At 36.9% G+C, this 15,960-nt stretch overlaps 1 protein-coding gene across 3 annotated transcripts in view; it reads right to left on the minus strand.

Moving 5' to 3' along the window:
* Positions 1 to 10,930, minus strand: part of LOC107715324 (rho GTPase-activating protein 32-like) — a 117,562-nt gene extending 106,632 nt beyond the window's left edge. For all 3 annotated transcript variants that reach the window (XM_016521410.1, XM_016521409.1, XM_016521408.1), the window contains exon 1: positions 10,422 to 10,930. The gene's annotated coding sequence lies outside the window, so the exon portion shown is untranslated. The remainder of the gene's footprint in view (positions 1 to 10,421) is intronic.
* Positions 10,931 to 15,960: the final 5,030 nt, after the last annotated feature.

The raw sequence follows: 15,960 nt of genomic DNA on the forward strand, positions 1-15,960 counted from the left end.
CAAAAGTCAAGGTAATTCAAATTCAAAATGACTGAAGGTATAACACCAGTAGACTATTACTAACTATAAATGTTCTGTAAAAACAACAGCAGCTTTCAGTCAAGTCACCATGATGCAAACTAGAAATATCAGACATACAGTAGTAGTTACAGGTTTTTTTATTCACTTGCGATGCTTTTCCATTGTTTTTTCTATGTAAACATGGACGCGTTTGACTGCTGCACTCGTGTCTCTTGCAGTGTCTAGTGCATGACTAGTGCATTCTAAAAACACGGCGCTCAAGTTAAAAGAAGTTCACTCCCATCTTCTTGCATGTTTTTCCCTACTCCACTGCCCGCGTCGCATCTTTGTCAACAAAAATGCTCATTCCTTGTGAATGGCGCCTAGCGATACGAGCATGTCACACATGAGCGGTTAATCACATGCGCCGACATGCGGTTGGATCGTTCTTTTCTTTTTACAGTTATCATTGGCATCTGGTTAAAGTGTCTAATTCTAACGTTTGGTAATATTTCTATTCAAAATCGCGATTCCTCGATTTCTAAAAAATAAAATCGTGGCAAAACATTAAATTTGAGTTAATCGATAAAATCGGAAAAATCGCCCAGCCCTAATATATATATATATATTAGGGGTGTCGAAATTAATCGTTTCTACGATGCATCACGATGCAGACGAGGACGATTCGGTATCGGTTCAGTAACAGACCATAACAGATTATAACGTACTGACGCTTTTCTGACGTCATTTGTCGCGATAGCATACATTAAGGCCCGGGTATACGTCACTTTCCGCCTTCCGTTTCGTCCCGCGCACAGTCGCGTCCGCACAGCTTTCAAAGTATATTCAACCACGCTCACGACACATGCGCAGCACCACCTACTTGACTTGCGCTCTGTCTCAACATTCACCTCACACGATGAAGAAAATGACGCAATGCGGACCGTGCGCGGACGCGGACGGCCGAAGTATACTTTGGCCTTTAGGCGCGTTCGGCTTGAAGCGCCGCTGCGCAGAATGATTAGTGTATGACATCAAGTACCACCAGAGCAATAAGAGAGCAGACGGATCCTTATGCTTTCGAATCGCTCTTGCGGTTGATGTCATACACTCATTCTGCGCAGCGCCGCTACAAATCGAACGCGCCTAATGGCGGAGGGAGGCGAGACGCGAGTAATTAAAAATGCTCCAATTACTTTAAAAGCCGACATCTGGGCACATTTCGGCTTTTATGAACAACCTGGTAAGCACGACCTGGAGAAGACACACGCTGTGTGTAAATCATGTCACACACAATAAAATATGCAGGCGGTAATAGCACTAACTTGAGAAACCACATCAGGTACAGTTCATATATCTGACTGCTTGTATTTATTGACAAAACTGTATACATGTGAAGTAAAATTGAACATTGAGGATGCAGTGCATCGTCAATGCATTGTGATGCATCGTGATATCGAATTGAACCGAATCGATGACATGATAATCGTGACCGAACCGAACCGTGAGACCAGTGTAGGTTCACACCCCTAATATATATATATATATATATATATATATATATACACACACACAACAGCAATCTTCTCTGTCAGACTGATAGATCTTGCTGTTTTAAAAGGGCTCAAGTCAGACGTGACCCAGAATCTCTTGCATATGACAAACACCTCTGGCAGTCGGAACTCAAACTAAACTAGAAATAAAGTGTGGAAAAGGCCATTCAGCAAAGCAAGCCAGGACATTTCACCTTTAATGAAGCAACCCCTAACAAAGATAGCAGATAACATCAGTGTTGGTCTAGGTGGTTCTTCGGTGTCTTCCAATCCTAAATTGCTCCGTGTGACCCAATTCTGTCAGGCGTGGTTTCACTCAAGATTTACATGGGTTTGGAAAAATCCTAGATCACAGCAAATGCTCTTTACCACATCACTCTAACTTAAAGTATCACATTTTAAATTAAAGTATTTGGCCATTTCACTTGATGTGCTACTCGACAAAGATTTCAAATAACAGCAGCTCTGTCAAATATAATGAGTACTGACACAAAAGATACAGTAAAATGGCCATCCTTTATACGTACACACATGCACAACACAGAAGTTACACCTCTGACCTCTTTGAGTAAATTTGCAATTAACAGCTCAATAGTAAACACAAACTCAAATGTCTGGCTTGTCTAATAAGTTATAGGCTAACCAAACACTGCTCAAAGAATAGTACATCTTAAAACTGTTCAAACATTGTGTGTACACATCACTTAAGACCAGGATAATGCGAATGACTTGAATAGACAGAGCAGCTAGTCTGTTTTCAATTTTAAAATTTATATATTTCAGCCCTAAGCTAAATCTACAAGTTAGCTGTCATCAGCCCATTCATGACTCGTCAAACAGCTAAACACTTAAAGCGTGACCTTGTTTGACCCAATCTCCACATCCCAATCCAATTAAAGGTGCAAGAGATTATCTGAAGCAGCACATACTGTTTGAATTGAAGCCTCCCTGTACATATTACTCAGCAATCCTCAGAAGTGAACAACGATTTGCCAAAGGGTGAGAAACCATTTAAATAATTATTCCCAATGCCCTCAGTCTCAACGTTTATTGGCGATCAGAAAAAATATCCTTCAAGAAGGTACTGAAACTATTTGTTTGGCTAACTGCTTGTTGCTTGAGTCAAGTCTGACAAAAGCCAGCATGTTGTACGCTCTTAATTCTACCAACACTAATGCTTAAATAACATTGGCATGCCAGACAGAACATACTGAACAGACAAATAACAGGTAGTATTGTATGGAGTATCCATTTGCATTTCAGTCAAATTAGAGTTAACAGGAAGAATGAGCTGTCAGAACGGAGACTGAAGATTCTCCACAGATGAGTCATCCTTCACGTTGCTCGTTCCCACAGCTGGAGCATCAAGCCGTATGCTTGCTGTGCTGGAAGGTTGCACTGAATACGACAATCAAAGAGGCAATTTATATCAAGAGTGATTTCAGGAGCTGATCAAAGCACAAGATTGTTTGAATAAATTAAAGAAGGTCCTTTCAATAGCAACAGGTCTAGTGATGTGACAGAAAACAGACTTCTGCAAAAAGTCCCTAAGCCTTTCAGAATACATCTATATTCTACAAGAACCAAAGAAATCAATATATATGATTAGGACAACTTAGCAAAGTAACCCAAAACCAGGCACAATTTTTGCACAAACACTAACTGCACTTTAAAAAAAAGCAGCTACATACTTTCCAGTTCCCAGGATGTTTTGAGTCACAAATACTAAGAAATGAAACTACATTTAAAAAAAAAAAACATGTTGAACTGAATTCCCTCAAATGATTTCCAAACTAGTAAAACACAGCTGTCTGAACAAATAATTTCAAATTAAATTATACTGCTGAAATGTTAAGGGTCCCAGCAAACATTGCTATATGAATATGTTATGCAGTAACGATTGCTGGATTGTTTTGCTGTTTGGTCACATTTTTATTTATTTGTTGTGTTATGATGTTAAGAGCTCATCTTAGTGCTGGGCGGTATGACCAAAAATGTATATCATGGTATTTTTCAAAATTATACCGGTTTCACAGTACATGACGGTAAATACTGCAGTATATTGACTTAGAATGCCCTATTTTACTGTCATGATGAGTGAATAGTCAAAAAAATACCACACTAATTAGTGACTAAACACGACCCCTTTTAATACATGTTAACCAGGAGTCACTCTCATTTATAATCCCGGCATCGTCTGATAAAATCAACATGCATCTACACTAAAGAGCGGCTATGCGGTTGTTTTGGCTATATTACTTTTTACCTTTCAAACAGTGTCGCGTTCCGAACGTTGTTTTAACGACATGCACTGGTATTGCGGTATTTAAAAAATTTATATTATAACAAAAATAAACACCAGTATTCGGTATGAACCGGTATACCGCCCAGCACTAGCTCATCTTTTTACATTTGTTGACTGTCACCATTTTTAAGGTTTGTGTGTCAAGTGTTGAGGTCTATGTACAACATTCTAAAACTATGTATATCCCAGATATCTTTGCTTTGTAAGGTGACTGCGACTTCAGAAACAAAGATAGCATAGTTGACTTCACAAATTAGCCCAAGTGTTTTATTAAACTATAACGCCATGTTTATGGTTACCAAAATGATTACTCAATTTATTATTAGTTTTCTCAGCAATTCCCTTTTTACAGTGTGTAGATACACTCAAAGAAAACTGTAATAAACAGTGCGAACGTTCCCAAGGTATGAGAGTTTTGTGCAAGGGAGCTCTGCGGCACACCATGTTGCCAATTGAATACCGAATGAGAACTTCTTTTGATAAAATTTCCTCATTATCCCCCATTGTAGGAATTCCCTGGCTGTTCTCCAACAACCTCTCTTAATGTAGGAATTGCTTATATGCAAAGAATCCATAAGGAATTTCAAAGCATTTCTACATAGTGAAGACCAAGTGAGATGCTTTTCATGCTCAGCGCACACTTGCTCGCTCAGCTTGAGTGTGGAGGTCAGAGGACAATCCCATGTATGAGATTCCACCAATTAATGGACATGCAGCCTGGAATGACAAAGCCCTCATTCCCTCACAATGCGTCCGTAGCCCTCAGAGCTGGGGGTTAGAGTTCAGAAAAGGTTTTGTGTGTGGCAGCACTGGCTATCCATAGACAATGAATCCTTTGATCGAATGGCAAACTTTTCAGTTGCTGAGGGGATGAGTTGAAGTATGGTTTCGTTTGCCAAATGTATGAGGCAACCGTCTACGGACACCTTGGCCATTGAATCGCCATTTGCTAGTAATTTTTTTAGTTTACTCGCCAGACTGATAAATATATATATATATATATATATATATACACACACACACAGTCGTGGTCAGAATTGTTGGTACCCTTGGTAAATATGATCAAAAAATGCTGTGAAAATAAATCTGCATTGTTAATCCTATTGATCTTTTATTTTAAAAAAGCATATGCGAGTGATTTACTCGCAATGTAGAGGGTTGTGAGGTTATGTAAGCAGTAGGAACATTTCTGAACTTTTAGGAAAATACAGAACACTGCTTGGTTTTTCCAATTTATTGCAGAATATTGATGTGAATATTGTACTTCGGAAAATACATAAACTACTGTTCACAAGTTTGAGGTTGGTAAGATTTTTTTAAATGTTTTCCAAAGATGTCTCTTATGCATACCAAGGCAGCATTTATTTGATCAAAAACCATAAAAACAGTAGGCTAATATTGTAAAATATTTTAATTTAAAATAGCTACTTTCTATTTTATTATATTTTAAAATTTACTTTATTCCTGTGATGGCAAAGCTGAATTTTCAGCAGCCATTACTCCAGACTTCACATGATCTTTCAGAAATAATTATAATATGATGATTTGGTGAAATTTTGAACATTTCTTATTATTATCAACATTGAAAACAGTTGTGCTGCTTAATATATTTGGAAACTGTGAAATACTTTACATTCATGAAAGAATCCTGAAAAGCTTAAAAGAAATGCATTTATTCAAAAAAGAAATCTTTTGTGTGTGTGTGTGTGTGTGTGTGTATAATATACACGTGTATTTTTCAAAATAAATAAATTATTATTATTATTTATAATTATATTACACTCCATTGCATTATAAATAGAACAAAACCCATTAGTCCTGAGAAACCAGACTCACTTCTTGCAGGTTTATAAAGGCAAAACATGATGAGTAGCACAGTCATCACATCAGTCAGCTAAAGCTTGCACTTACACAAGCGTTTTGAGCTGAGCATTCCCAACTGTTAATGAAACAGCTCTGCAAAGTGCTTAGAATGCTGCTCCTACCACTATAACATGGACAAAGTGTTGTAAAAGCTAAACACAAACAGATAAACGGCAACACATGTACATTTACTTTGCTGACACAAGATATCTTTAAGGAGGAAAGCATGCAATAGATAATAAGTTTGAGTTTTTCCCCATAGTTAAAGGTGAGTTAGTTCTTTGCACAGCACTTTGCTCTACGTCTTTTCCTCATGTTTTCTCAATGCCAGACTGATTTGTCTGTTTAGTTAAGCTGCAATGAGTCAGCCTAATTCAAACATCCTTCAGCTCTGAGGTTCTCCTAAATCCTCTCAAATAAGCAGCCCAATTACAGCACTCATATTCCCTGCCAAGATTACTCTATCTTCAGATACACTATTTTCCTGCAAGTCCCTGTCGGAAAACTTAACATTTGACCGTGACCGAGCAGAGAGCCCTTTACAATTCAAGCAGAACTAATTGGTTAGTTGTTACACAGCGAACAATATTTTTTAAATACAAAAAGGTGGAAGAAGCCATCAGTTTTTGTCTGAAACACTACGTCTTCAACATATAACAGTCTTCACTACACCACCCAAATTTCTTATCTTCCAACTATGTCAGAAGACCCTAAATGGAATTTAAGTCTTGCAGAAGTGGGCTAACTTTGCATTAGCCTTGCTGTCTGAGACAACATGCCCATTCAACTGAAAATATCAATGAATTCCTATCAAAAAGAAACTACTGTTTGTTCCAGAGAGGTGAATCACATTAGTACAGCCACTGAGTGGAAGGTTTGTACAATCTCTACCTCCCCACAATGGCTTTCTGAACAGCACTGCCTTGTCATTCTGTTTTGCATGTGTTTGCATAGACTTACAAAGCAAATGCTGTTCTCATCCAGAGATTCAAGGTCATTAACTCAATCTCACATTATCAGTCACTGATGTATGTGAAGAGAGAAAAAAATGAAGAAACACAGACAGCGATGTGCTTTGCCATTTCAATTCGAAGATTTAAATTCTTTCCTCATTTCACAGAGCAGTGTAATGACCTGAAGGCATTCACCAAGTACACCTGAAAAAATGCAAACCCCTCCACATAAGGAAAACAGATGGCTGCTGGAGAGAATCAAACTTTAATATTACAACACACCCTGTATCATTCTGATGTGGCTGACACTGTATCTTGAATCACATATGCTGTTTTCACCAACACAAATTAAGCTTAGTCTACTGAGAGAGATTCATTTCATTTTTAAAACTGTCCGAGGATATTACAGAAAATCTAAACTTGCTGGCTTTTATTCCGAGCATTCATTTTAGCTCATGACAAGGCTTACAGCATTTAAAATAAGCTGGAAAGCAAGTATGAATGGCTGAATGTTAATCAAATGGGACCCTCTTCTTCAATCAAAAGACTAAATGACATCTGCAAATATTAAAAAAGAAAGGAGGGTGGAAACGTGAAGTCACGGGCATTAGAAAGCCAACATAAATTTGTGATAGACACACTTCCCATCTTCTACAGTGATGCATTGCTCCTAAGACTTAGGGTGCTTTCACACCTGGCCCGTTGTTTCGGAACCTGGCATTTTTTCCATTTTATAATGCTGTCTTATTGCTCTTCTTCATAGTAGGTGCATTTTAAAAATGTTTTTTTTTTATCAATTCTGGACTCCTGCTCAAAATGATAAATTAATATAACGACAGCTACAACAAACCCCAACAATAAGCCCGCAAAGCTGTTGTCATTCCATCCAGACGGATGACATGCATGACAGCTAAGTGGAATCCCGGAAAATAAACCATGGAACTTTGACCAATAAGAGAACAGTTTACTCGCGTGTGACTTGTATTAACAAATTTGGTCCGTTTAGAAACTTTGCCGTGTGAAAACGAACCGCACCAAGAATAAAAAGCAACATTGTAATAATTTTAATCCCTGTTTCGGAACAAAGCAATCGATCTACAGGTGTGAAAGCACCCTTAAACATCTAATAGGAAAACTAATCACATGTCTGGATGGAAACGTTCCAAACCTTTCCATTTCACCATCAAGAGTAATACGTGTAAAACATTTTGTAATTACCTTACAAATGTGCATTCAATTTGTATTCATACAGGGAGTGTCTTCACTAGTTAGGTAGGTCAGATATCAATATCTTATCCCACACTGCCTATCTCAGTTAAAGAATAGATGAACTAATGAAATCCGACTTTGATCTCATGCCTTTTGGGAAAGAAAAGCTTCAACAGTGCACAAAAAAAAAAATGAATTCAATATGAGGCTATTCTATGAAGTGGTTGCTTTGGACCCGATGGGTTTACACAATAACAGTTCAGTCCAATCACATCCAGGCAATGTGCAACTAGGCTTGCCGCCATAGACGGTGCTGACGGTTATACCGGTGTTAAGCCGCAACACCGGTTACGTCACTTGCCCACCGCGTCACCGACCCCCACCGTCGTTTTGATTTTTTATAGTAATAAAAATCATTTAGTTCAGTAAAAGAACAGACACTACAATTAAAAACTGAACGCGGCTGCTCAATGCAGCGTGCCGAACGACAGTCGCATCACAGATCAGATTTAATTTCTCCAGTGAGGAGAGTGAGTCGAGCTGACTGACAAGAAGTCAAGAAGAGTGGGGTGAGAAAGACAAGACGATCGCGGATGATTTAGTTTCGAAACTAGATGCAAAAGCGCCTGTTTGGCAATATTTTGGATTTTGAAAAGCCTGTTGACTTTTGCCTTTTATCTAAGGTGATTTTGGAAGTTTTTCTTATTTAATTGGTTCCACATTGTTTGCTGATTTTTACTTTATTTAAACTTTGTGTCATTTATTTATTTTATTTGACATCAAGGTGTATGCCGTGCCACCAAGCTTTCTTACTCGTTTTGCTACTAAACGTTCTACGTTTCTTATTTATTTGGTTATATATATTATACATGTTTACTTAGCCTATTTCCAGTTTTGTATACCTATTTAAACTTTATGTAAGTTATTTGTTATTTTATATTAGGCGGCTTGCCCTATAGCATGGTGTATTTTTATTTGTTTTGTTAATAAAAGTTCTATGTTTTATATATACGCTAAAGTGAGTTTGACGTTGTATTTTGTTGTTGCCTTCAAGCAATTGACGCCTAACTGCCGCTAATTCAAAAGTGAAAGTAAAATGAGCACGGCGCTTTCAAGCTATTTAAAAGCGACGGAAAGCGAGGAAAAAAGTGAAAATTCAAACGAACTAAAAACGAACAATTGCTTTACTCCGAATTGCCGCTATTTTAAAGTCAAATGGGCACACCGCTTTTACAAGCTATTTAAAAGCGAAGGAAAGCGAGGAAAAGAGGGAACGCCCCGCCCCCGCGGTGAAACCGGTATTACCGGTGTTGTCACACGCCGATTAACCGGTGGGAAAATTTCCTCACCGTCACAACCCTATGTGCAACCTATGTTTACAAGTACATGGGCTGTTATCAGTTTGGGTGCTTATCTTGCTCCTTACCTTCAATTATATTGTCATTTCGGCATTAAATATTTAATGTGTTATTGCTTGTTATCAGAGTTGTAGTGAATATATGACAATTTCAAAGAGTTATGCATCATTGTTCTCCAAATAATCACTGTTAGAGTAGCATGGAATTTGCATGCTACCTGATGCAGGAAATTTGAAATATGAGTGGCATACAACCACTCTGCCAATCAATAACAGCTCATTGCTTTAGCAGCTATTCAAATCTTGATGGCAACACATGGGACAAAAAAAAATACAATGGAAGTCAAGGGGAACTGAAGCTCTTCGGTTATCAACATTCTTCAAAATATCTTTTTTTTGTGTGTGTTGAAAAAGTCATACAGGTTTGGAACAACATGAGGGTGAGTTAATGGAGACAGATTTTTTTTATTTTTGGGTCGGCTATCTCTTTAAGAGCATCAGGCTAGATTGGATGTAGTTGGCCTCAGTAAGACTGCAGAAAAATAAAATGAATGAAAGCTGTATCACAACACTGGCTAGAGCCCAAGCTATACATATACACTGTAATTCTATCACCAAAATCAATATTTTGAGCACAGCACCAAGAGCATGGAGCTGCTTTAATATGCACAAAGATGCCTCCAGCTGACTTTACAGGCTTAATGTCAAGTCTGGGAATTGCTATAACCCATTAAGAAACACGAAACGTACTGTCTTCATGAAGGGCAATTCGTTTTTTGACTCCGTTTCTTTGTATATCTCACCTTAAAGGGTCATTTAACGATAAAATCCAGCGACGGTTTACTAAGTGTATAGGCTACACCCTTAAAAGTAGGCTACAAAATAAACAGTCCGTTTATTCCCCCGAGACTGTACGGTCTGTAAATAAATATTACATCCTAATCGATTCCTACGTTCAATGCACACCAGTATATTGGTACTTAATAGAGCAAACTGCAAAAAATACCCCCCTGTAAACGTGAGTTGCTTAATGTACTAGCTATTTAGTAGTTTATTATAGGAGAGGACGCGAGTGCACGCGCACACACATTCTAGCCGCTCCACTTTCCCCGCTCGTGCAGGCGTTTCACTAGCAAGTTATGAATAAGTATAACAGTAACCCGCAATGTTTAGGCACTTACCGGTTGTAGAATACTGTAAGTAATCGAGAAAATGAATATTGGGGTGTCAGTGTGGCTCAGCACCGCTCTCTCCAGTGATCCTCCTCGAAGACCGCAGCGAGCCAGCTGAGAACCCCGGTGCCAGAGAGTCGCATCGTGAAATTAAGAGATTTAAACGAAAAAGACCCAAAAGCCCAGATGAAACTGGGTTGTGCTCCAGAAAATTGCACTTCAAAGAGGTGAAATTATGAAGGTTCATTAAAAATCTCCTTGTGGGGTAGGGGTTTGTCGAGCTAGCTTTGCAGCTAGCTACAACCAACCAGCTGTTCGCGCGGCGTTCCTGACTGAACTTTTAAAAAATATGACTGAATATGTGACTACATTTGTCACGTATCTGCCGTCCATTTTAATGTTTGCAAATATATGAAGAGAGGTGTACTGTCCCGTCGGCTGAGCCACGCGTACCGCCACCACTCTTACCACCGGAGACTTCGGCTCAACATTCAAAAGCGTGACCGCGCAGTGGTGATCCATGCGCGTCACCGTGACTACATAAAGTGTGATTGGCGCAGAAGTCTAGATTATCTGTTATCAGGCCAGAAGCACTGTATTTAATTAATTAATTCTTTCACTTTTATGAGTATTTCTTGTTAGGGCTCGATGTAGGACTTTTCAAGATCATGAAATTGTCGTACTGTGCTCATTTTCTTAAAATATACCGACATCATGTCAATCGGGCACTGACTGTTACTGTACACATTAATTATGCACTACTTCATATAGCCTACATTGCTCCTATAGTGCAATATATGCAGTGAGAGTAAAACATGATTGTAATAGGTTGAAAATGTATTGCACTTAGGCCTACAGCGCTCTAGTATATCCATAGGCAACTGTAACAAGGAGCAAATTTAACACACAAATCACTGATTCTTGAGTACTGGGACCAAACAGGCAACAAACCTGAAAGAAATATAAGATACATAAATAATGTGTTAAATATTTATTATAAATAATGACAAATATTCACTTCAATGAATGAATGAATTGGGTCTACAAATTCTTTAGAAATGGTCTTCAGCTCCATCTATTGAACTGTCACCACAGTCAGACAGAAATAATCCTATGAAATAATAATAATTTAACTGGTGTTGTTTATATTGCCGACTTTAGGGTATCATCTGTACATTATTATTTGAGATCATGTACGTTATACTTTGTCTTGTCTATTGTGTTTTTTTTTTTAACTCATAGTACTGATACTCATAGTGACTTATATAAGAAAAAATGATTTTCAGGACTTTCATTTTTCCAGATTTAAAAAAATAATAATAATAAAAAAATATTTTCGTAAATATCTGACAGTGTTGACCAAAAGTAGGAACACAACTGTGAAACCTTATATAAGAGGTTTATTTTTAAAATAAACATTGTCCTCCTGTCAGGACATAACAATGTTTCTTGAAAAGATTCATAGTTATTTCTGTTTTTTATTAAGTGTAATATATTTAAATGTAAATGAAGTATTGAGTTATGATCTGAGAACAGGTTTCAAGGGTAGTGACTGATAATGTCATAAAAAATAAAGTGAAAAAAAATACATTTGTGCGATTACCTCATTAATTTCAGTTGTTAATCTTTCACTATTGCCTTTTTGAAAACAATTTTCGGTTACACTTTATTTCGATAGTCCACTTTAGACATTCTATTAACTATAAGTAACTTTGTAACTACATGTCAACTACATGTCAACTAATTATCATTAATTTGCAACTACATGTCTACTAACTCTCAGAGTAGACTGTTAGGGTAGGTTTAGGGTTAGTAGAATAAGTTGACAAAGAAAGTGTTAGAAGATATTAAGCAGACAGTCTACTAATACTCTACTAACTGCTAGTTGACATGTACTTGCAAAGTTACTTACTGTTAATAGAATGTCTAAAGTGGACTATCGAAATAAAGTGTTACCCAATTTTCAAGGGATAGTTCACCCAAAAATGAAAATTATGTAATTTACTCACCCTCAAGTTGTTCCAAACCTGTATGACTGTCTCTGTTCTGTTGAGCACAAAAGAAGATATTTTGAAGAATGTTGGGGGGAGGGCATCTTCTTTTGTGATCAACAGACAAAATAAACTCATGCAGGTGTGGAACAACTTGAGAGAGAACTATCCCTTTAATAGTACAATCTTGACTGTCCTAATGTAACATATTTTTTTATTACTATTATTGTTTTTTTAACACCAAAATATAACAGGTATAGTATAAAGAAAATTAAAAATGATAACCCCCAGTCTTTTATATAAGCAAACTCAAACAAGTATGCTGTCATTTTCTTGTCTCTTTTATTATATCAAAATACAAAACATTTTTGAAGCAGGGAAAAAATTACATGGGTCTAGCATCTGAAAATGTCAATGAGCTGTACCAGTACTGAGTGATGTGAACTGAAGTGATGAGGGTGAGGTCAGTATCTACTACTGTAGTCTCTTTTTTTTTTAATAGTTATTATTATAATTTATAACTGTATTTATTTATTTATTTATTTATATACTTGGCAGCTCCACTTGAATCTATTCTATCTGAACTAAAGCAACTCTGATTCTCTTTAAAAAAAAAAAAAAAAGCATAATTTCCTTGCTCCACTGTGTCTGAGGCTGTATGTGTGTTAGTCAGTTTAGAGCTACCGGAGAATGATAGCAGTCAAAGTATTGATTGAAACTCATAATGTAAGGGCAGCTATTACAGAATGGTGCAATTAATAAAAGCACTGTACAAGAGAGGTTAACTGAGTTAACCCTATAGGTGCCACTTCAAATTTCATTTATCTGAAACATGAAAGCACATCAAAACAATACACCAAAGCTATTGAACAGCAGTGACAACAATACAAATGAGATTAAATGATACAGAACAAAGCGGATTTCCACATTCCTTAGTGTGTTGTTTAACATGTTAGAAATTTTTGAAAATGTACAGTAGTTCACCCAAAAAAACGAAAATTGTCTCCTTTATACTCGTCATAAATTACACGTGCTCAATATCATTTGTAGCAACATCAAGATGAGTAAATGATGACAACCACCTGAAAAGGGAATATTTATTTAAAAAAAAAACAATGACACACTATAAAAATCCTGGTCTTGTTTATGATCTCAAATTACAATTTGATGTTTAATCCATTTTAGTTTCTATGCAGGCAAAGGTTGAGTGTACAGCATATAGATTGAAACCCACATCAATGGAAAATGATAGCATATTAATGCCATTTGATTGACTCTGAATGAGGTCGTATTGTGATGTGTAAATCTGCAAATGATGCTACAAATGAAATTAAAAGAGACTGTGATATTACAAAGTATTACACCAGTACAACCTATGCTGAAGCTACCAAAAGGGTTAACATTGTTATTCTACAATAATAATAATAATAAAGCAAGGAAATGATAATATCACAAATTAAGGCCCACAACAAAAACACCTTTTAACAAAAAAATAAAATAAAATAACCTTACCAAATGAAAACTGCCAAAACTATTTTGCACCATAATTATAACCTCTTATAACCTCTTTGTTTTCCTGACTGCCAAGTGTCTGGTTCCAGTATTTTCTAAATGCCGAAGCTCATCTCTAGTTTTTTGTAGCACATTCATGTAACAAAGTACATTTTTTCAGGTATTCATGTGTGGTTTTCTCTCATTTACTTTGTAAATCTACAGGAAAGATGGTGAGAAATGGTAGACGCAGAGTTATCTCTGGTCTGGACCACAAAATAGATCAGCAATAGCACCAAGTCATGATATGTTCAATGGTATGGCTGCTTACACACCACACTGAGGTCTCTAGAAAAGATTACGGTGATTGTTAGAATACATACCTACTACAAAAGCAGTTTGCATCATTTTGCTATTCGCTAATGACCACACCTTGCTACCATGAGCATCTAACAGCAGAAAGAACATATACTGTATTTCTCCATAAACAAGACAGCTAAATTGGAACGAATCTTCTCGGTTTTTCTCGCAGTACAAAATTAAAGATTCTCCAATCCGCCTTAATTACGTAACTATAAATATCTGTTATTCATACATACAGTACACTGTCAAAATATTTCTACTGGTACAGTCTGTTGACTATAAGAATACAGAATACATATATCTTGGACTGTGCTGCTATACATATTGCAGGTGCCACACATTCTACACCCACAACAGACCGTCAAATGCCGTTTTAGTCAACAGACACAAGATCTTGTGCTGACTGGTCAAACAGCACTGTAGCTGGACAACATAACAAAAATAAAAGAAGAAATAAAAATCCATCTCTGCAGGTATATTGAACTGCACGATTCGACTCATGCAAAATTCAGTAACTGGTCATGGTCATTTGTGAACCATTTCAACCATTTAAAATACGCAAATTTCTTTTTATGCACCAAAGTAGTGATAATGAGAATAGTTCATTTTACATAGATCAGGTTCTCTAAAAATGTTCATGAATCATTTATGAAATAATATTCAGCAGATGCCTTCTCTGAAATGGGATTAGACAATGAAAACATGAGCAAAAATGTCCCTTTAATATAGGTTTTGTCTCTCATTGTACATTGTGTTGTCACGTTTTTCTTAGATTTTGTATTGCTTGAACCAGAGCTGTACTGTATGAAATGAAACAGAAAAAATGGCAAAAATAATAGATAACACCTTCCACTTTGGTTTGCAATTCTAATAGCATGTGTAACTTTGATTGTTATAATATATTCCATCTGTAGACTGCTACATGTCTCCATAAACCACTGAGACAGACCGTAAAACGACTCTATGACCACTCGTCCATCAACAGCCACAGTGTACCACATATTCTCATTTAAAAAATATACATATATTGCACGATTTGCATTTTTTATTTACACCTTGTAGTAGTTCCGGTATGTGTGTCTGCTGTAGAGCTGGTGTCCTGAAAATCCCTATGTGTTTCCTGCAGGCTCATGGTGCACTAAGTGCCATGTGAGGACATGACCGCCACACTCTCTCGTCCTCTACATTGTGCTGATTCCATGCGTTCTCCCTCTCGATCTGAGACTGTGTACCAAAACAATGAGCAGCATGATTATTCATATGCTTTTTGTATCCCTGATGTACGATAAGAGGTTATCTTTTGAGAGGTTAACTTCTAGGTTACTTTGTTAACTCATTAGTGGCATCAATAATTGGAAAACAGTTGTACATTTGTACATGGATACGTAATATATGCAACTGTCATGAATAAAAACATAAGGAAATGAATGAAAACGCGGTAAGGGTCATTTTAAGGGTTAAAGCGCTCTGAATTTCATCTGCTCAGACATTTCAAATCGTATTAAAGGCTGTGATGGGTGTGCAATGCATTATGTCACATTATTTTTTACAATTATTTTTGAAAGTGCACATGAATCCATGTCATTGCTCTATTCATCAAACTATCATATGTGTCACTATTTATTTTATGGTGGTGAAGAAAAACCTGTTCCCTTTCAGTCAGTCACGTTCAACGTTACGTCGACACTGACATTTAGGGGTCT

This window comes from Sinocyclocheilus rhinocerous, unplaced genomic scaffold, assembly GCF_001515625.1.
Source record: "Sinocyclocheilus rhinocerous isolate Xijiao unplaced genomic scaffold, SAMN03320098_v1.1 scaffold299, whole genome shotgun sequence".
Lineage (NCBI taxonomy): Eukaryota > Metazoa > Chordata > Actinopteri > Cypriniformes > Cyprinidae > Sinocyclocheilus > Sinocyclocheilus rhinocerous.